Raw genomic sequence first — 22,248 nt, 5'->3', positions numbered from 1 at the left:
TTCTCACTGCATGATACCATATCACTGCATGGTACCATATCACTGCATGATACCATATCACTTCATGGTACCATATCACTGCATGACACCATATCACTGCATGACACCATATCACTGCATGACACCATATCACTGCATGACACCATATCACTGCATGATACCATATCACTGCATGGTACCATATCACTTCATGATACCATATCACTGCATGACACCATATCACTTCATGACACCATATCACTGCATGACACCATATCACTGCATGACACCATATCACTGCATGACACCATATCGCTGCATGATACCATATCGCTGCATGATACCATATCGCTGCATGATACCATATCGCTGCATGATACCATATCGCTGCATGATACCATATCACTGCATGATACCATATCACTGCACGATACCATATCACTACATGATACCATATCACTGCATGACACCATATCACTGCATGACACCATATCACTGCATGACACCATATCACTGCATGATACCATATCACTGCATGATACCTCTGTAGGAAATGATGGAGCTTAAGATGGGAATCTGATCCATATTCATGTGTCCTCCTCGGTCCTCCTCTGCAGGGCTGCTGGTGCAGCAGAGTGGAAGAGAATCTGATCCATATTCATGTGTCCTCCTTGGTCCTCCTCTGCAGGGCTGCTGGTGCAGCAGTGGAAGAGAATCTGCGTGGGAATAAATGGATGTAGAGAACATGGTGTGGGGTTAGAGTCAAGGTCAGAGGTTACGATTGAATAAACGCAGGCAGGCAAGGCAGGCAAATGAAGGAGAGAGAATAATGATGGAGAGCTGGAGTAGTGTTGTGTTGAAGGAGAGAGAGAATAATGATGGAGAGCTGGAGTAGTGTTGTGTTGAAGGAGAGAGAATAATGATGGAGAGCTGGAGTAGAGTGTTTGTGTTGAAGGAGAGAGAATAATGATGGAGAGCTGAGTAGTGTTGTGTTGAAGGAGAGAGGAAAAGACTGAAGCAGTAAGAGGAAGGAGGTGAGAGAAAGAGGGAGAACGAGAGGGAGAGAGAGAGAGACAGAAGGAGTCTTGAGAGAGGGAAGAGATAAGAGAGAGAGAGAGAGAGAAAGAAGGAGTCTTTGAGAGAGGGAAGAGATAAGAGAGAGAGAGAGAGAGAGAAAGAGTCTTTGAGAGAGGGAAGAGAGAGAGAGAGAGAGAGTTGTGTGTTAGAGGATGTGTTCTGGGTGTTGGCTATAAGCAGATAGAGGATCCATGACTAATGGATCCAGTGGACAACTGCTTTGGTAAATACAGTTGTAGAGTACAATGATGCCACACACACACCTCTCTTTTATCTGTTGAAGCTGGATCATATGAACTTCATAAATCCCTTCTTTCACATCTTCTACTTCTTTTCTCCTATTCCCACATTTCTCATCTCTCCATCCGCAAAGGGATTTTGCAAATGTGTTTTTGTCTGCCTCATTGTTTTGATGTAATTCTGTGGGTAGTTTTCTGCCACTTTTTCTCTGTGTGAGAACTTGTTAAAAGTAGCATCTGTCTCTTTGCTGTCCCACATTGTGTCTCAGTCTGTCTCACGTCAGTTCTCAGTAATGGGATAAAGATGACTGGGGTCAGCTCCGCTCGAGAGGGACCAGTACAGGAGTCTTCTGGAGTCTGGAGCCACTCAGCTGAAGGGAGAGCTGAAAGCACAAAGCAGCTGGGTTTTAAACACTCTCCTGGGCCCATATTCACTAAGTGTCTCAGAGTATGAGTGCTGATCTGAAATCATTTTTAATTTGCTTTTAGATCCTAATATATGTATTTATATGGAGAGGGTGGGACCTGGTCCTAGATCAGCACTCTGAGACTCTTTGTGAATACAGGCCATGGTCTGTAGGCTGTCACTGAACCACTGAGACTGATCTCTTGTCTTATCTTTACCTAATCGCTCAGTGACTCTCTTCCACCCAAAAAGAAGGCTTATAGATATATAGTCATGTCCCATCATGGGATTTGTTAGTGTTTCCTCATGTGTACTGTGTAATGGTGAGTCATGGAAAGGCAATGTGTCCTATTTTTTTCTAAAACATGAACCCCAGTAACCCAGTGTTTATCAGTCCCAGTGCTATACACCTTCTCCCCCATCTCCTCTGTTCTTCCCTCCCTCCATCTCCACTCCAGTCTCCCCTCCATCCCCCTCTTCCCCAGTCCCTGCTGAAAGCCAGCTGTGTTATGTCCCGATGTGGGGCGTCTGGAGGGGCCCAAGGGGGGTAGGCGGGCTGGGTCTAGGACTGAGGAATGCCTGGAGTTGGAGCTGGTATGGGGAGTCTGGTTGGGGGGGGGGGGTTTAGGGAGAGGTGTGTTGTGCGTGGTGTTGAATACAGACGTGTCTTCCCTCTGTTATCTCTCCAGGCATGACTGCATGTCCGGCACCGAGGTCATCCCCCCTGTCAACCCAAATGAAATGTTGAATGTTTAGGTTTGTGTGGCCTTTGGCACACATCAGGGGAGATAGTTGCTCAACACCCCCTACCCCTCTATGCTCTGGTCTGCCCTGGTGGAATCAGGAATGGATCCCACAGCACAGACAGCTATGTGGTTTAGAGGTTCTGTTTGCTAACCACACACAGGCTCTCTCTCACACACAATAGTGATGTACACCAATACAGCTCTCAGAATACTGTGTAGGTTCTTCTAACCAGGAAGGGATCGATACACTGCGCCACTCATCGTTACCTAACTGTGGGAACCGCAGAGAGATGGATGGATGGAAGGATAAGAGGAGAGAGAGAGAGAGAGAGAGAGAGAGAGAGAGAGATATGTTCAGTTGTAGTTGCCAGGTCTTTGTAATGAGATCTGATTTTTTTTTTATACAACTAAAATAAGGGTTAAATACAAACATCCACCACACACACTCTTTTCCACACTTTCAACCTCTTCATTTCACCATCTCCCAACCTCCATCTCTGTTAAACCCCCATTCCCAATGAAATCCTCCTCGCTGCCTCACAGCTGCTTACAGTACAGCCAAACAGGGAGAGACATTGATCCTATATGTCATCAGCTCTGATCTTGGATCAGTTTCTCTGGATCCCATTGCCTCAGCCCACAGATGGAGCTTCGGGATCAGTGTGATTCCAGCCATCCCTTTCTTGATTGAACCTTTTACTGCAGTGGGCTAAATCAAAGTCACACAGAGTGTTTCTTGGTAGTCTTAAACCAATCTACTTTGAAACCAAAGTATACACCATGGTTATGAGCTTAAAGAAAGAAGACACCTGTACCATGTCAGATATAGTCTGCATCCCAATATTACACTTTATACACGTCACAGAAAACTGAAATATAATTAACTGTTTCACATAAACACCAGATTTTCAGATGTAAAAAAAGTGTATTAATTATGAAGTTATGAAAAATATGAATAACATTCCACCCGTGGGGCCACTAGAGGGCGATTTGGTCATTTGACTGCAGGAAAGCGCTACGGGAATGTGGAGTGTGGCTGGATCAGACCGGAATTACGCTTTCGGTATGGACTGGGATAGATGGAAATAATGCTTTGTATCCTAGGATGAGTGGGAATGCTATGGATCCAGCCATCTCCGGGGAATGGTGGAGTGGGCTGGATCAGATTGGAATCAGGCTTTGAATTCCTGTGTCAGGGTGTGGACTGGACTGGGATAAATTGGAATTATGTTTTGTACATGGGACTGTGATAATGGGATGGGAATAATGCTCTGTATCCCTATGGATGAGTGGGAATGCTTTGGAATGCTACAGACACTCAGCTGCTTCCCGAACTCAGGGATTAACTCATGGGTTTGTGAGGTGTTCAGGTGACATGCATGAATTACATGGGTCCCAATGCAATCTGGATGGGAGGACATTGTGGACGCAGAGAGGAATTCAACCTAATTGATTCAACATGCTTTTCCAGACATATTTTTGGGAAGCCACTGCCTGAAATTCATGTGTCATATTATTGTGAAATAAATAATGCTTTGGTTAAAATTGAACCATGCTGGTTGGATTTTAATTGAAAAGGTAAATTGTGATTTGGATTAACACATTAGTGATGTAGATGGTATCTAACCTCCTCGCTATCTCTCTCTCTATATATATATACTTTCTCTCTCTTTCACCCACTCTTTCTTTTATTCTCCCACTATCTTCCTCTTGCTGTCTCTTTCACACACACACTCTCTCTCTCTCTCTCTCTCTCTCTCTCTCTCTCTCTCTCTCTCTCTCTCTCTCTCTCTCTCTCTCTCTCTCTCACCATCAGTGTACATGCTGTTGGGCCTCGTCTCTTTCTCCCTCTGTTATCATCAATGTACATGCTGTTGGGCCTCATGTCTCCTTCTCTTTCTCCCTCTCAGTTACCATCAGTGTACATGCTGTTGGGCCTCATGTCTCTTTCTCCCTCTCAGTTATCATCAATGTACATGCTGTTGGGCCTCATGTCTCTCTCTTTCTCCCTCTCAGTTACCATCAGTGTACATGCTGTTGGGCCTCATGTCTCTTTCTCCCTCTCAGTTACCATCAGTGTACATGCTGTTGGGCCTCATGTCTCTTTCTCTTTCTCCCTCTCAGTTATCATCAGTGTACATGCTGTTGGGCCTCATGTCTCTTTCTCTTTCTCCCTCTCAGTTACCATCAGTGTACATGCTGTTGGGCCTCATGTCTCTTTCTCCCTCTCAGTTACCATCTGTGTACATGCTGTTGGGCCTCATGTCTCTTTCTCTTTCTCCCTCTCAGTTACCATCAGTGTACATGCTGTTGGGCCTCATGTCTCTTTCTCCCTCTCAGTTACCATCAGTGTACATGCGTTGGGCCTCATGTCTCTTTCTCTTTCTCCCTCTCAGTTATCATCAGGTGTACATGCTGTTGGGCCTCATGTCTCTTTCTCTTTCTCCCTCTCAGTTATCATCAGTGTACATGCTGTTGGGCCTCATGTCTCTGTCTCCCTCTCAGTTATCATCAGTGTACATGCTGTTGGGCCTCATGTCTCTTTCTCTTTTTCCCTCTCAGTTACCATCAGTGTACATGCTGTTGGCCTCATGTCTCTTTCTCCCTCTCAGTTATCATCAGTGTACATGCTGTTGGGCCTCATGTCTCTGTCTCCCTCTCAGTTATCATCAGTGTACATGCTGTTGGGCCTCATGTCTCTTTCTCTTTTTCCCTCTCAGTTACCATCAGTGTACATGCTGTTGGGCCTCATGTCTCTTTCTCCCTCTCAGTTACCATCAGTGTACATGCTGTTGGGCCTCATGTCTCTTCTCCCTCTCAGTTACCATCAGTGTACATGCTGTTGGTTCTCTTTCTCTTTCTCCCTCTCAGTTATCATCAGTGTACATGCTGTTGGGCCTCATGTCTCTTTCTCCCTCTCAGTTATCATCAGTGTACATGCTGTTGGGCCTCATGTCTCTTTCTCTTTCTCCCTCTCAGTTACCATCAGTGTACATGCTGTTGGGCCTCATGTCTCTTTCTCCCTCTCAGTTATCATCAGTGTACTTGCTGTTGGGCCTCATGTCTCTTTCTCCCTCTCAGTTACCATCAGTGTACATGCTGTTGGGCCTCATGTCTCTTTCTCTTTCTCCCTCTCAGTTATCATCAGTGTACAGAGGAACTTTCCACCAGTATAACCAGTGGTATCAGAGAGAGAGACTTTCCACCAGTATAACCAGTGGTATCAGAGAGAGAGACTTTCCACCAGTTAACCAGTGGTATCAGAGAGAGAGACTTTCCACCAGTATAACCAGTGGTATCAGAGAGAGACTTTCCACCAGTTTAACCAGTGGTATCAGAGAGAGACTTTCCACCAGTATAACCAGTGGTATCAGAGAGAGAGACTTTCCACCAGTATAACCAGTGGTATCAGAGAGAGAGACTTTCCACCAGTATAACCAGTGGGATCAGAGAGAGAGACTTTCCACCAGTATAACCAGTGGTATCAGAGAGAGAGACTTTCCACCAGTATAACCAGTGGTATCAGAGAGAGAGAGACTTTCCACCAGTATAACCAGTGGTATCAGAGAGAGACTTTCCACCAGTATAACCAGTGGTATCAGAGAGAGAGAGACTTTCCACCAGTATAACCAGTGGTATCAGAGAGAGAGACTTTCCCACCAGTATAACCAGTGGTATCAGAGAGAGAGAGACTTTCCACCAGTATAACCACTGGTATCAGAGAGAGACTTTCCACCAGTATAACCAGTGGTATCAGAGAGAGACTTTCCACCAGTATAACCAGTGGTATCAGAGAGAGACTTTCCACCAGTATAACCAGTGGTATCAGAGAGAGAGACTTTCCACCAGTATAACCAGTGGTATCAGAGAGAGACTTTCCACCACCAGTATAACCAGTGGTATCAGAGAGAGACTTTCCACCAGTATAACCAGTGGTATCAGAGAGAGAGAGACTTTCCACCAGTATAACCAGTGGTATCAGAGAGAGAGACTTTCCACCAGTATAACCAGTGGTATCAGAGAGAGAGACTTCCACCAGTATAACCAGTGGTATCAGAGAGAGAGAGACTTCCACCAGTATAACCAGTGGTATCAGAGAGAGAGACTTTCCACCAGTATAACCAGTGGTATCAGAGATAGAGACTCTCCACCAGTATAACCAGTGGTATCAGAGAGAGAGAGACTTCCACCACCAGTATAACCAGTGGTATCAGAGAGAGAGAGACTTTCCCACCAGTATAACCAGTGGTATCAGAGAGAGACTTTCCACCAGTATAACCAGTGGTATCAGAGAGAGAGACTCTCCACCAGTATAACCAGTGGTATCAGAGAGAGAGACTCTCCACCAGTATAACCAGTGGTATCAGAGAGAGAGACTCTCCACCAGTATAACCAGTGGTATCAGAGAGAGACTCTCCACCAGTATAACCAGTGGTATCAGAGAGAGAGAGACTCTCCACCAGTATAACCAGTGGTATCAGAGAGAGACTCTCCACCAGTATAACCAGTGGTATCAGAGAGAGAGACTCTCCACCAGTATAACCAGTGGTATCAGAGAGAGAGAGAGACTCTCCACCAGTATAACCAGTGGTATCAGAGAGAGAGACTCTCCACCAGTATAACCAGTGGTATCAGAGAGAGACTCTCCACCAGTATAACCAGTGGTATCAGAGAGAGAGAGACTCTCCACCAGTATAACCAGTGGTATCAGAGAGAGAGACTTTCCACCAGTATAACCAGTGGTATCAGAGAGAGACTTTCCACCAGTATAACCAGTGGTATCAGAGAGAGAGACTCTCCACCAGTATAACCAGTGGTATCAGAGAGAGACTTCCACCAGTATAACCAGTGGTATCAGAGAGAGAGACTCTCCACCAGTATAACCAGTGGTATCAGAGAGAGACTCTCCACCAGTATAACCAGTGGTATCAGAGAGAGACTTTCCACCAGTATAACCAGTGGTATCAGAGAGAGACTCTCCACCAGTATAACCAGTGGTATCAGAGAGAGAGACTCTCCACCAGTATAACCAGTGGTATCAGAGAGAGAGACTCTCCACCAGTATAACCAGTGGTATCAGAGAGAGAGACTCTCCACCAGTATAACCAGTGGTATCAGAGAGAGAGACTCTCCACCAGTATAACCAGTGGTATCAGAGAGAGAGACTCTCCACCAGTATAACCAGTGGTATCAGAGAGAGAGAGACTCTCCACCAGTATAACCAGTGGTATCAGAGAGAGAGAGACTCTCCACCAGTATAACCAGTGGTATCAGAGAGAGAGACTCTCCACCAGTATAACCAGTGGTATCAGAGAGAGAGAGACTCTCCACCAGTATAACCAGTGGTATCAGAGAGAGAGACCTCCACCAGTATAACCAGTGGTATCAGAGAGAGAGAGACTCTCCACCAGTATAACCAGTGGTATCAGAGAGAGAGACTCTCCACCAGTATAACCAGTGGTATCAGAGAGAGAGAGACTCTCCACCAGTATAACCAGTGGTATCAGAGAGAGACTCTCCACCAGTATAACCAGTGGTATCAGAGAGAGAGACTCTCCACCAGTATAACCAGTGGTATCAGAGAGAGAGACTCTCCACCAGTATAACCAGTGGTATCAGAGAGAGAGACTCTCCACCAGTATAACCAGTGGTATCAGAGAGAGAGACTCTCCACCAGTATAACCAGTGGTATCAGAGAGAGAGACTCTCCACCAGTATAACCAGTGGTATCAGAGAGAGAGAGACTCTCCACCAGTATAACCAGTGGTATCAGAGAGAGAGACTCTCCACCAGTATAACCAGTGGTATCAGAGAGAGAGACTCTCCACCAGTATAACCAGTGTATCAGAGAGAGAGAGACTCTCCACCAGTATAACCAGTGGTATCAGAGAGAGAGACTCTCCACCAGTATAACCAGTGGTATCAGAGAGAGAGACTCTCCACCAGTATAACCAGTGGTATCAGAGAGAGACTCTCCACCAGTATAACCAGTGGTATCAGAGAGAGACTCTCCACCAGTATAACCAGTGGTATCAGAGAGAGACTCTCCACCAGTATAACCAGTGGTATCAGAGAGAGAGAGACTCTCCACCAGTATAACCAGTGGTATCAGAGAGAGAGACTCTCCACCAGTATAACCAGTGGTATCAGAGAGAGAGACTCTCCACCAGTATAACCAGTGGTATCAGAGAGAGAGACTCTCCACCAGTATAACCAGTGGTATCAGAGAGAGACTCTCCACCAGTATAACCAGTGGTATCAGAGAGAGAGACTCTCCACCAGTATAACCAGTGGTATCAGAGAGAGAGACTCTCCACCAGTATAACCAGTGGTATCAGAGAGAGAGACTCTCCACCAGTATAACCAGTGGTATCAGAGAGAGAGACTCTCCACCAGTATAACCAGTGGTATCAGAGAGAGAGACTCTCCACCAGTATAACCAGTGGTATCAGAGAGAGAGACTCTCCACCAGTATAACCAGTGGTATCAGAGAGAGAGACTCTCCACCAGTATAACCAGTGGTATCAGAGAGAGACTCTCCACCAGTATAACCAGTGGTATCAGAGAGAGAGACTCTCCACCAGTATAACCAGTGGTATCAGAGAGAGACTCTCCACCAGTATAACCAGTGGTATCAGAGAGAGAGAGACTCTCCACCAGTATAACCAGTGGTATCAGAGAGAGACTCTCCACCAGTATAACCAGTGGTATCAGAGAGAGAGACTCTCCACCAGTATAACCAGTGGTATCAGAGAGAGAGACTCTCCACCAGTATAACCAGTGGTATCAGAGAGAGACTCTCCACCAGTATAACCAGTGGTATCAGAGAGAGAGACTCTCCACCAGTATAACCAGTGGTATCAGAGAGAGAGACTTTCTCCACCAGTATAACCAGTGGTATCAGAGAGAGAGACTCTCCACCAGTATAACCAGTGGTATCAGAGAGAGACTCTCCACCAGTATAACCAGTGGTATCAGAGAGAGAGAGAGACTCTCCACCAGTATAACCAGTGGTATCAGAGAGAGAGACTCTCCACCAGTATAACCAGTGGTATCAGAGAGAGACTCTCCACCAGTATAACCAGTGGTATCAGAGAGAGACTCTCCACCAGTATAACCAGTGGTATCAGAGAGAGACTCTCCACCAGTATAACCAGTGGTATCAGAGAGAGACTTTCCACCAGTATAACCAGTGGTATCAGAGAGAGAGACTCTCCACCAGTATAACCAGTGGTATCAGAGAGAGAGACTCTCCACCAGTATAACCAGTGGTATCAGAGAGAGAGACTCTCCACCAGTATAACCAGTGGTATCAGAGAGAGAGACTCTCCACCAGTATAACCAGTGGTATCAGAGAGAGAGAGACTTCCACCAGTATAACCAGTGGTATCAGAGAGAGAGACTCTCCACCAGTATAACCAGTGGTATCAGAGAGAGAGACTCTCCACCAGTATAACCAGTGGTATCAGAGAGAGAGAGACTCTCCACCAGTATAACCAGTGGTATCAGAGAGAGAGAGACTCTCCACCAGTATAACCAGTGGTATCAGAGAGAGACTCTCCACCAGTATAACCAGTGGTATCAGAGAGAGACTCTCCACCAGTATAACCAGTGGTATCAGAGAGAGAGACTCTCCACCAGTATAACCAGTGGTATCAGAGAGAGAGAGACTCTCCACCAGTATAACCAGTGGTATCAGAGAGAGAGAGACTCTCCACCAGTATAACCAGTGGTATCAGAGAGAGAGACTCTCCACCAGTATAACCAGTGGTATCAGAGAGAGAGAGACTCTCCACCAGTATAACCAGTGGTATCAGAGAGAGAGACTCTCCACCAGTATAACCAGTGGTATCAGAGAGAGACTCTCCACCAGTATAACCAGTGGTATCAGAGAGAGAGAGACTCTCCACCAGTATAACCAGTGGTATCAGAGAGAGAGACTCTCCACCAGTATAACCAGTGGTATCAGAGAGAGACTCTCCACCAGTATAACCAGTGGTATCAGAGAGAGAGACTCTCCACCAGTATAACCAGTGGTATCAGAGAGAGACTCTCCACCAGTATAACCAGTGGTATCAGAGAGAGAGACTCTCCACCAGTATAACCAGTGGTATCAGAGAGAGACTCTCCACCAGTATAACCAGTGGTATCAGAGAGAGACTCTCCACCAGTATAACCAGTGGTATCAGAGAGAGACTCTCCACCAGTATAACCAGTGGTATCAGAGAGAGAGACTCTCCACCATATAACCAGTGGTATCAGAGAGAGAGACTCTCCACCAGTATAACCAGTGGTATCAGAGAGAGAGACTCTCCACCAGTATAACCAGTGGTATCAGAGAGAGAGAGACTCTCCACCAGTATAACCAGTGGTATCAGAGAGAGAGACTCTCCACCAGTATAACCAGTGGTATCAGAGAGAGAGACTCTCCACCAGTATAACCAGTGGTATCAGAGAGAGAGACTCTCCACCAGTATAACCAGTGGTATCAGAGAGAGAGACTCTCCACCAGTATAACCAGTGGTATCAGAGAGAGACTCTCCACCAGTATAACCAGTGGTATCAGAGAGAGAGAGACTCTCCACCAGTATAACCAGTGGTATCAGAGAGAGACTCTCCACCAGTATAACCAGTGGTATCAGAGAGAGAGACTCTCCACCAGTATAACCAGTGGTATCAGAGAGAGAGAGACTCTCCACCAGTATAACCAGTGGTATCAGAGAGAGACTCTCCACCAGTATAACCAGTGGTATCAGAGAGAGACTCTCCACCAGTATAACCAGTGGTATCAGAGAGAGAGAGACTCTCCACCAGTATAACCAGTGGTATCAGAGAGAGACTCTCCACCAGTATAACCAGTGGTATCAGAGAGAGAGACTCTCCACCAGTATAACCAGTGGTATCAGAGAGAGACTCTCCACCAGTATAACCAGTGGTATCAGAGAGAGACTCTCCACCAGTATAACCAGTGGTATCAGAGAGAGAGACTCTCCACCAGTATAACCAGTGGTATCAGAGAGAGACTCTCCACCAGTATAACCAGTGGTATCAGAGAGAGACTCTCCACCAGTATAACCAGTGGTATCAGAGAGAGACTCTCCACCAGTATAACCAGTGGTATCAGAGAGAGAGACTCTCCACCAGTATAACCAGTGGTATCAGAGAGAGACTCTCCACCAGTATAACCAACCAGTATCAGAGAGAGAGACTCTCCACCAGTATAACCAGTGGTATCAGAGAGAGAGAGACTCTCCACCAGTATAACCAGTGGTATCAGAGAGAGAGACTCTCCACCAGTATAACCAGTGGTATCAGAGAGAGAGAGACTCTCCACCAGTATAACCAGTGGTATCAGAGAGAGAGACTCTCCACCAGTATAACCAGTGGTATCAGAGAGAGAGACTCTCCACCAGTATAACCAGTGGTATCAGAGAGAGACTCTCCACCAGTATAACCAGTGGTATCAGAGAGAGAGACTCTCCACCAGTATAACCAGTGGTATCAGAGAGAGAGACTCTCCACCAGTATAACCAGTGGTATCAGAGAGAGAGAGACTCTCCACCAGTATAACCAGTGGTATCAGAGAAGAGACTCTCCACCAGTATAACCAGTGGTATCAGAGAGAGACTCTCCACCAGTATAACCAGTGGTATCAGAGAGAGACTCTCCACCAGTATAACCAGTGGTATCAGAGAGAGAGACTCTCCACCAGTATAACCAGTGGTATCAGAGAGAGAGACTCTCCACCAGTATAACCAGTGGTATCAGAGAGAGAGACTCTCCACCAGTATAACCAGTGGTATCAGAGAGAGAGACTCTCCACCAGTATAACCAGTGGTATCAGAGAGAGAGACTCTCCACCAGTATAACCAGTGGTATCAGAGAGAGAGAGACTCTCCACCAGTATAACCAGTGGTATCAGAGAGAGACTTTCCACCACCAGTATAACCAGTGGTATCAGAGAGAGACTCTCCACCAGTATAACCAGTGGTATCAGAGAGAGAGACTCTCCACCAGTATAACCAGTGGTATCAGAGAGAGACTCTCCACCAGTATAACCAGTGGTATCAGAGAGAGAGACTCTCCACCAGTATAACCAGTGGTATCAGAGAGAGACTCTCCACCAGTATAACCAGTGGTATCAGAGAGAGACTCTCCACCAGTATAACCAGTGGTATCAGAGAGAGACTCTCCACCAGTATAACCAGTGGTATCAGAGAGAGAGACTCTCCACCAGTATAACCAGTGGTATCAGAGAGAGAGACTCTCCACCAGTATAACCAGTGGTATCAGAGAGAGAGACTCTCCACCAGTATAACCAGTGGTATCAGAGAGAGAGACTCTCCACCAGTATAACCAGTGGTATCAGAGAGAGACTCTCCACCAGTATAACCAGTGGTATCAGAGAGAGAGAGACTCTCCACCAGTATAACCAGTGGTATCAGAGAGAGAGACTCTCCACCAGTATAACCAGTGGTATCAGAGAGAGAGACTCTCCACCAGTATAACCAGTGGTATCAGAGAGAGACTCTCCACCAGTATAACCAGTGGTATCAGAGAGAGAGAGACTCTCCACCAGTATAACCAGTGGTATCAGAGAGAGAGACCCTCCACCAGTATAACCAGTGGTATCAGAGAGAGAGACTCTCCACCAGTATAACCAGTGGTATCAGAGAGAGACTCTCCACCAGTATAACCAGTGGTATCAGAGAGAGAGACTCTCCACCAGTATAACCAGTGGTATCAGAGAGAGAGACTCTCCACCAGTATAACCAGTGGTATCAGAGAGAGAGACTCTCCACCAGTATAACCAGTGGTATCAGAGAGAGAGACTCTCCACCAGTATAACCAGTGGTATCAGAGAGAGAGACTCTCCACCAGTATAACCAGTGGTATCAGAGAGAGAGACTCTCCACCAGTATAACCAGTGGTATCAGAGAGAGAGACTCTCCACCAGTATAACCAGTGGTATCAGAGAGAGAGACTCTCCACCAGTATAACCAGTGGTATCAGAGAGAGAGACTCTCCACCAGTATAACCAGTGGTATCAGAGAGAGAGACTCTCCACCAGTATAACCAGTGGTATCAGAGAGAGAGACTCTCCACCAGTATAACCAGTGGTATCAGAGAGAGAGACTCTCCACCAGTATAACCAGTGGTATCAAGAGAGAGACTCTCCACCAGTATAACCAGTGGTATCAGAGAGAGAGACTCTCCACCAGTATAACCAGTGGTATCAGAGAGAGACTCTCCACCAGTATAACCAGTGGTATCAGAGAGAGAGACTCTCCACCAGTATAACCAGTGGTATCAGAGAGAGACTCTCCACCAGTATAACCAGTGGTATCAGAGAGAGAGACTCTCCACCAGTATAACCAGTGGTATCAGAGAGAGACTCTCCACCAGTATAACCAGTGGTATCAGAGAGAGACTCTCCACCAGTATAACCAGTGGTATCAGAGAGAGACTCTCCACCAGTATAACCAGTGGTATCAGAGAGAGACTCTCCACCAGTATAACCAGTGGTATCAGAGAGAGAGAGACTCTCCACCAGTATAACCAGTGGTATCAGAGAGAGACTCTCCACCAGTATAACCAGTGGTATCAGAGAGAGAGACTCTCCACCAGTATAACCAGTGGTATCAGAGAGAGAGACTCTCCACCAGTATAACCAGTGGTATCAGAGAGAGAGACTCTCCACCAGTATAACCAGTGGTATCATCAGAGAGAGAGACTCTCCACCAGTATAACCAGTGGTATCAGAGAGAGAGACTCTCCACCAGTATAACCAGTGGTATCAGAGAGAGAGACTCTCCACCAGTATAACCAGTGGTATCAGAGAGAGACTCTCCACCAGTATAACCAGTGGTATCAGAGAGAGAGACTCTCCACCAGTATAACCAGTGGTATCAGAGAGAGAGACTCTCCACCAGTATAACCAGTGGTATCAGAGAGAGAGACTCTCCACCAGTATAACCAGTGGTATCAGAGAGAGACTCTCCACCAGTATAACCAGTGGTATCAGAGAGAGAGACTCTCCACCAGTATAACCAGTGGTATCAGAGAGAGACTCTCCACCAGTATAACCAGTGGTATCAGAGAGAGAGACTCTCCACCAGTATAACCAGTGGTATCAGAGAGAGACTCTCCACCAGTATAACCAGTGGTATCAGAGAGAGACTCTCCACCAGTATAACCAGTGGTATCAGAGAGAGACTCTCTCACCACCAGTATAAATAACCAGTGGTATCAGAGAGAGACTCTCCACCAGTATAACCAGTGGTATCAGAGAGAGAGACTCTCCACCAGTATAACCAGTGGTATCAGAGAGAGAGACTCTCCACCAGTATAACCAGTGGTATCAGAGAGAGAGACTCTCCACCAGTATAACCAGTGGTATCAGAGAGAGACTCTCCACCAGTATAACCAGTGGTATCAGAGAGAGAGAGACTCTCCACCAGTATAACCAGTGGTATCAGAGAGAGACTCTCCACCAGTATAACCAGTGGTATCAGAGAGAGACTCTCCACCAGTATAACCAGTGGTATCAGAGAGAGAGACTCTCCACCAGTATAACCAGTGGTATCAGAGAGAGACTCTCCACCAGTATAACCAGTGGTATCAGAGAGAGAGACTCTCCACCAGTATAACCAGTGGTATCAGAGAGAGACTCTCCACCAGTATAACCAGTGGTATCAAGAGAGAGACTCTCCACCAGTATAACCAGTGGTATCAGAGAGAGACTCTCCACCAGTATAACCAGTGGTATCAGAGAGAGAGACTCTCCACCAGTATAACCAGTGGTATCAGAGAGAGAGACTCTCCACCAGTATAACCAGTGGTATCAGAGAGAGAGACTCTCCACCAGTATAACCAGTGGTATCAGAGAGAGACTCTCCACCAGTATAACCAGTGGTATCAGAGAGAGACTCTCCACCAGTATAACCAGTGGTATCAGAGAGAGACTCTCCACAGTATAACCAGTGGTATCAGAGAGAGACTCTCCACCAGTATAACCAGTGGATCAGAGAGAGAGACTCTCCACCAGTATAACCAGTGGTATCAGAGAGAGACTCTCCACCAGTATAACCAGTGGTATCAGAGAGAGAGAGACTCTCCACCAGTATAACCAGTGGTATCAGAGAGAGAGACTCTCCACCAGTATAACCAGTGGTATCAGAGAGAGAGACTCTCCACCAGTATAACCAGTGGTATCAGAGAGAGAGACTCTCCACCAGTATAACCAGTGGTATCAGAGAGAGACTCTCCACCAGTATAACCAGTGGTATCAGAGAGAGAGACTCTCCACCAGTATAACCAGTGGTATCAGAGAGAGACTCTCCACCAGTAAACCAGTGGTATCAGAGAGAGACTCTCCACCAGTATAACCAGTGGTATCAGAGAGAGAGAGACTCTCCACCAGTATAACCAGTGGTATCAAGAGAGAGACTCTCCACCAGTATAACCAGTGGTATCAGAGAGAGACTCTCCACCAGTATAACCAGTGGTATCAGAGAGAGACTCTCCACCAGTATAACCAGTGGTATCAGAGAGAGACTCTCCACCAGTATAACCAGTGGTATCAGAGAGAGAGACTCTCCACCAGTATAACCAGTGGTATCAGAGAGAGAGAGACTCTCCACCAGTATAACCAGTGGTATCAGAGAGAGAGACTCTCCACCAGTATAACCAGTGGTATCAGAGAGAGACTCTCCACCAGTATAACCAGTGGTATCAGAGAGAGACTCTCCACCAGTATAACCAGTGGTATCAGAGAGAGATCTCTCCACCAGTATAACCAGTGGTATCAGAGAGAGAGACTCTCCACCAGTATAACCAGTGGTATCAGAGAGAGAGAGACTCTCCACCAGTATAACCAGTGGTATCAGAGAGAGAGACTCTCCACCAGTATAACCAGTGGTATCAGAGAGAGACTCTCCACCAGTATAACCAGTGGTATCAGAGAGAGACTCTCCACCAGTATAACCAGTGGTATCAGAGAGAGACCTCTCCCAGTATAACCAGTGGTATCAGAGAGAGACTCTCCACCAGTATAACCAGTGGTATCAGAGAGAGACTCTCTCCACCAGTATAACCAGTGGTATCAGAGAGAGACTCTCCACCAGTATAACCATGGTATCAGAGAGACTCTCCACCAGTATAACCAGTGGTATCAGAGAGAGAGACTCTCCACCAGTATAACCAGTGGTATCAGAGAGAGACTCTCCACCAGTATAACCAGTGGTATCAGAGAGAGAGACTCTCCACCAGTATAACCAGTGTATCAGAGAGAGAGACTCTCCACCAGTATAACCAGTGGTATCAGAGAGAGAGAGACTCTCCACCAGTATAACCAGTGTATCAGAGAGAGAGACTCTCCACCAGTATAACCAGTGGTATCAGAGAGAGACTCTCCACCAGTATAACCAGTGGTATCAGAGAGAGAGACTCTCCACCAGTATAACCAGTGGTATCAGAGAGAGAGACTCTCCACCAGTATAACCAGTGGTATCAGAGAGAGAGACTCTCCACCAGTATAACCAGTGGTATCAGAGAGAGAGACTCTCCACCAGTATAACCAGTGGTATCAGAGAGAGACTCTCCACCAGTATAACCAGTGGTATCAGAGAGAGAGACTCTCCACCAGTATAACCAGTGGTATCAGAGAGATCTTAGTGAATAATTCAACAACAGCACCGATCTCATTTCATCAACCACAAACACACGTACAGAGCCAGTGGTCACATTTGAGAAAACACACACACACACATTGACACATGCTCCATCATAATCTCACTCACACACACCACATACTGTACAGACACACACACACACCACATACTGTACAGACACACACACACACGCTGTACAGACACACACTCAGGGCAGGTTGACGTTTATTGGGATGAGTCTTGTCCTTGAGGCAGGACTGGGGGCCTCATACAGAGAAACACACATCACACAGGCAGGCAGGCAGGCAGGCAGGAAAGCATACCAGGGCCTAGTTCTGTTCTAATACCAGGGCCTAGTTCTGTTCTAATACCAGGGCCTAGTTCTGTTCTAATACCAGGGCCTAGTTCTATTCTAATACCAGGACCTAGTTCTATTCTAATACCAGGGCCTAGTTCTGTTCTAATACCAGGCCTAGTTCTGTTCTAATACCAGGGCCTAGTTACTGTTCTAATACCAGGGCCTAGGTCTGTTCTAATACCAGGGCCTAGGGCTGTTCTATACCAGGGCCTAGGTCTGTTCTAATACCAGGGCCTAGGTCTGTTCTAATACCAGGACCTAGGTCTGTTCTAATACCAGGACCTAGTTCTGTTCTAATACCAGGTGCCTAGTTCTGTTTTTAATAACAGGGCCTAGTTCTGTTCTAATACCAGGGCCTAGTCTGTTCTAATACCAGGGCCTAGTTCTGTTCTAATACCAGGGCCCTAGTTCTATTCTAATATCAGGGCCTAGTTCTATCCTAATACCAGGGCCTTTGAGTTCTTCCTGGTCAGGTCATGTGGTCAGGAAAAACTCCTGACCCTACTTACAGTGCATACTGTTTCCTGACAATGTGACTTGACTAGGAAAAGCCCTGCACTCAGCCTGACTATGTTGTATGGATATCATGAAGGTGGAAAACCATTCTGTTTGGATTTTCCTTTAGGAATCATTAGAATGTATGCCTGTTAGTTTCCAATGGCTGTGTTCAGAAACAGAAACGTAGCTCACACATATTGGAATGGGATTGGAGAATGTCATTCTGTACAGAGTTCCTAAACAGAACACTTGATTTTCCAAAACAAGGTTTGAGTTCTCACCCTGAAGTGATTTCCTGATTATAGGCTTGTTTGCCGACAGAAGGGAAAAAGCAAAAACTCGATTTTGTTCTGTTTCTCATCAAAGTATCTAAAAGCCACTGACCCATTAGAGACTGACCCATTAAAAAAAAAAAATCATTCTAACATGGATCAAGCCAAGTCTTTCTACAGTGATAGCGTTGGAATAGTCCATTTTTCCCTCATAAATAGGGGTGAAGGTTGAAACTGCCTAACCCCACCTGAAAAAGAACTAATGAAACTACCACATGAACACTGGCTTTATATCCATCCATAATTACAGATATCATCATTAACCTAGATAGGAAATACCTCTTATTCTTGTTCCCAGTTGGCTCCAAAACTCCCACACTGTTGCCAAGTGGAGTTGGAGGAGTGAAGCCTGGAGGGCGGCCATATTTGGCAGTGTTGTGATTTATATTCTCTATCTCTGCTGGCTGTCAGCTCAACTAACCAGTCCTTCCACACCCGCCACAGGTGTGAGAGTGACTATAACTGAAAGATGTTGTAACACCAAGCTCAGTGCAGTACATCACATGTAACAACCACTTCTTTAATGTTTGTATAAGGTACATCGTCTCATAATGATCGTGTCATAACATACATCGTCTCATAATGATCGTGTCATAACATACATCGTCTCATAATGATCGTGTCATAACATACATCGTCTCATAATGAACATGTCATAACATACATCGTCTCATAATGATCGTGTCATAACATACATCGTCTCATAATGATCGTGTCATAACATACATCGTCTCATAATGATCGTGTCATAACATACATCGTCTCAATGATCGTGTCATAACATACATCGTCTCATAATGAACGTGTCATAACATACATCGTCTCAATGATCGTGTCATAACATACATCGTCTCAATGATCTTGTCATAACATACATCGTCTCAATGATCTTGTCATAACATACATCGTCTCAATGATCTTGTCATAACATACATCGTCTCAATGATCTTGTCATAACATACATCGTCTCAATGATCTTGTCATAACATACATCGTCTCAATGATCGTGTCATAACATACATCGTCTCAATGATCGTGTCATAACATACATCGTCTCAATGATCTTGTCATAACATACATCGTCTCAATGATCTTGTCATAACATACATCGTCTCAATGATCTTGTCATAACATACATTGTCTCATAATGATCGTGTCATAACATACGTCTCATAATGATCGTGTCATAACATACATCGTCTCATAATGATCGTGTCATAACATACATCGTCTCATAATGATCGTGTCATAACATACATCGTCTCATAATGATCGTGTCATAACATACATCGTCTCAATGATCTTGTCATAACATACATCGTCTCATAATGATCGTGTCATAACATACATCGTCTCATAATGATCTTGTCATAACATACATCGTCTCATAATGATCATGTCATAACATACATCGTCTCAATGATCGTGTCATAACATACATCGTCTCATAATGATCGTGTCATAACATACATCGTGTCATAACATTGATTATTTTCCTTTGTTTACTTCTCTGTTTTTCCTCCTTTCCTTTTAATAGATGTTATCTTGCCCTTCAGAAACAGGAGAAAACAATCACATGAACGGCTGTTGGTGTACTGACATTTGATCATTGCCATCTGGCTTGCAGAAACAGAGAAATCCCATTTAGATATACAGTATTGTCAGAGTTGTTATGACCACTTGGATTGGACAGATCCTCAGAAGGCTTCTCATATCTTCCAAGTCCCTTGTTAACTGATGCATTGTTTTTCCTCCAAGCCAATCACCACTCTTTAATAAGACGTCTCCCGTTTCGCTGCACCTCAGCCCAGATTGGCCCTCACAGATGGTGCTGGCTAAGGTAGAGCGAAGAGGGCCTTTGGCACAGAAAGAGGAAGACACACACACGTACAGAGGGACGATGACATGGGCCACTCTCCAGGGGGTGATTAGTGCTGTGTGGACGGGCATCTAGAGGCAGTCAGAGGTTGGCTTGGCAGGGACGGCCGTCTCCCCTCGCTAATGTCTACCAGCAGGGCTGTTCACACTGTTTATCTTACTCTCAGACCTTCCAGAACTCACTCACTCTCGCTCTCTGTTTCAACTCTCTTGTTTCTTCTTTCTCTTCCATACACACACAACCTCTCTCTTTCTTCTCAACTTTTTCTCTCCATCTCTCTCTATACCTCTCTCTTTATATCCTCTCTTTCTCTCAACCTCGTTTTCCCCCTCCATCTCTCTCTATGTGGATCCAGGACAGATCCCTGGGTGGTAATAGCTAAGTGACCTCTCTGTATTAAGCCCCACCCCTTCCTCTTGGCCTTGCGGTCACTTCCTGCTTCTCTGCCAATAAGAATGAATTTGAATGAAATCAGTCTGAATCATTCCATTGTACTCCACATCAGGCCTGGAGGATTTTCTTAGGGCATCCTTCCCGGAACGCTGTTGGTTTAAGCAATTTTATGGAATTCTGTCCATGAAATGGGCCATGTTTTATATTTTGGTGTTGAGGAGAGAGAGATTTAGTCAGTATTAAAACAGATATATTAGATATCTACCTCGTAATACTTCTAAAAGTGACATCCATGCATCTGCGTACTCCTTCCATCCCACACCCATCCCTCCCTCGTCTCCCTCTATGCCCAGCGAATGGCTGACCATTGTTGTCGTCCCAACATAGACACACAGGGTGTGGTGCACTGTCTGCTAAAAATACCTTGGCAGGACTGGATGTATTGTCTGATGACAGGCGATGTATAATGCAGATATTGTGTGATAGTACACACACACACACTGATAGTGTGTGGCAGGTATGTGTTCTTCATTGGGTGTTTGAGGGATAGGGTCCCATATGGGGGTTAGCCCAGACCCCCTACACCCCCTTTACCACTCCATAACAACTCCTTATCACCCCACAGTGGAGGTGAGGTTACACCATGTCATTAATAACAATTACTCTGTCACCAGTGACACGTATTGTTAGTGAATTAACCTAGATGTCAGAAGTGTACGTACTGGTAGCGAATTCAGGTGCAGGAGAGCAGGGATTTGTAAACAGGCGCACACTTTATTTAGGCAAAAGTGCAAAACGCGCAAAACCGTCACAATAATTATGTTTAAGAATAAACATCTTCATGAAAAATAACACGGAAAAAACAAGCCAGTCTGGTCAACAATACACACGTAACACAAACAATCTCACACAAAGACATGATGGGGAACAGGGGAATAAATACATGTAGATTGATTGGGGAATGTAAACCAGGTGTGCAGGGAACAAGACAAAACAAATGGATACATGAAAAATGGAGCGGCGATGGCTAGAAAGCCGGTGACATCGACCACCGAACGCCGCCTGAACAAGGAGAGGAGCCGACTTCGGCTGAAGTCATGACACTAGATGCTCATTGACGTTTTACACAGATACTCAACACAACATTTACTCCGATTCCCATGTACAGTGTGGTCTACAGTCTTAGAAAAAGGTGCTATCTAGAACCTAAAAGGGTTCTTCAGCTAGAACCGTTTTAGTTCCAGGTTCCTTTCCACCGAGGGCTCTACATCAAACACAAAAGGGTTCTACCTGGAACCAAAAAGGGTTATCCTGGAACCAAAAAGGGTTATCCTATGGGGACAGCTGAAGAACCTGTTTGAAACCCTTTTATCTCAGATTGCATATCACTTTCCTGATAATCAGTTGTTATGTGTGGCTGTGGTTGAGGTGAGTGGTATGTGGTGTTGAGATGAGTTAGTTTTATACAAAGGGAAGGTCTTTGAGTTGGAGATTGTCTTTCTATACTTAAAGTCCAAATCATTGTCATTACAACTATAGACTCCGTATAGAGCAGCTGCTGAGTGTTTTTTCCACTGATAGGCTAGCAGTGTTAAGGAGATACAGGCCTACAAACAGTATGGACATTCCTGTGGTGTGATAACTATTTGATTTCTTTGACAGTCATCTT

At 45.5% G+C, this 22,248-nt stretch overlaps 1 protein-coding gene across 1 annotated transcript in view; it reads left to right on the top strand.

Annotated features, from left to right (window-relative positions):
• LOC109886485 (Na(+)/H(+) exchange regulatory cofactor NHE-RF2) overlaps positions 1-22,248 on the top strand; it is a 57,019-nt gene that overhangs the window by 16,153 nt on the left and 18,618 nt on the right. The window lies entirely within an intron of this gene.

Source organism: Oncorhynchus kisutch, unplaced genomic scaffold (genome assembly GCF_002021735.2).
Source record: "Oncorhynchus kisutch isolate 150728-3 unplaced genomic scaffold, Okis_V2 scaffold909, whole genome shotgun sequence".
NCBI lineage: Eukaryota > Metazoa > Chordata > Actinopteri > Salmoniformes > Salmonidae > Oncorhynchus > Oncorhynchus kisutch.
The sequence above is the reverse complement of the archived record's forward strand: the minus strand, read 5'-3'. Positions and strand labels throughout refer to the sequence as shown.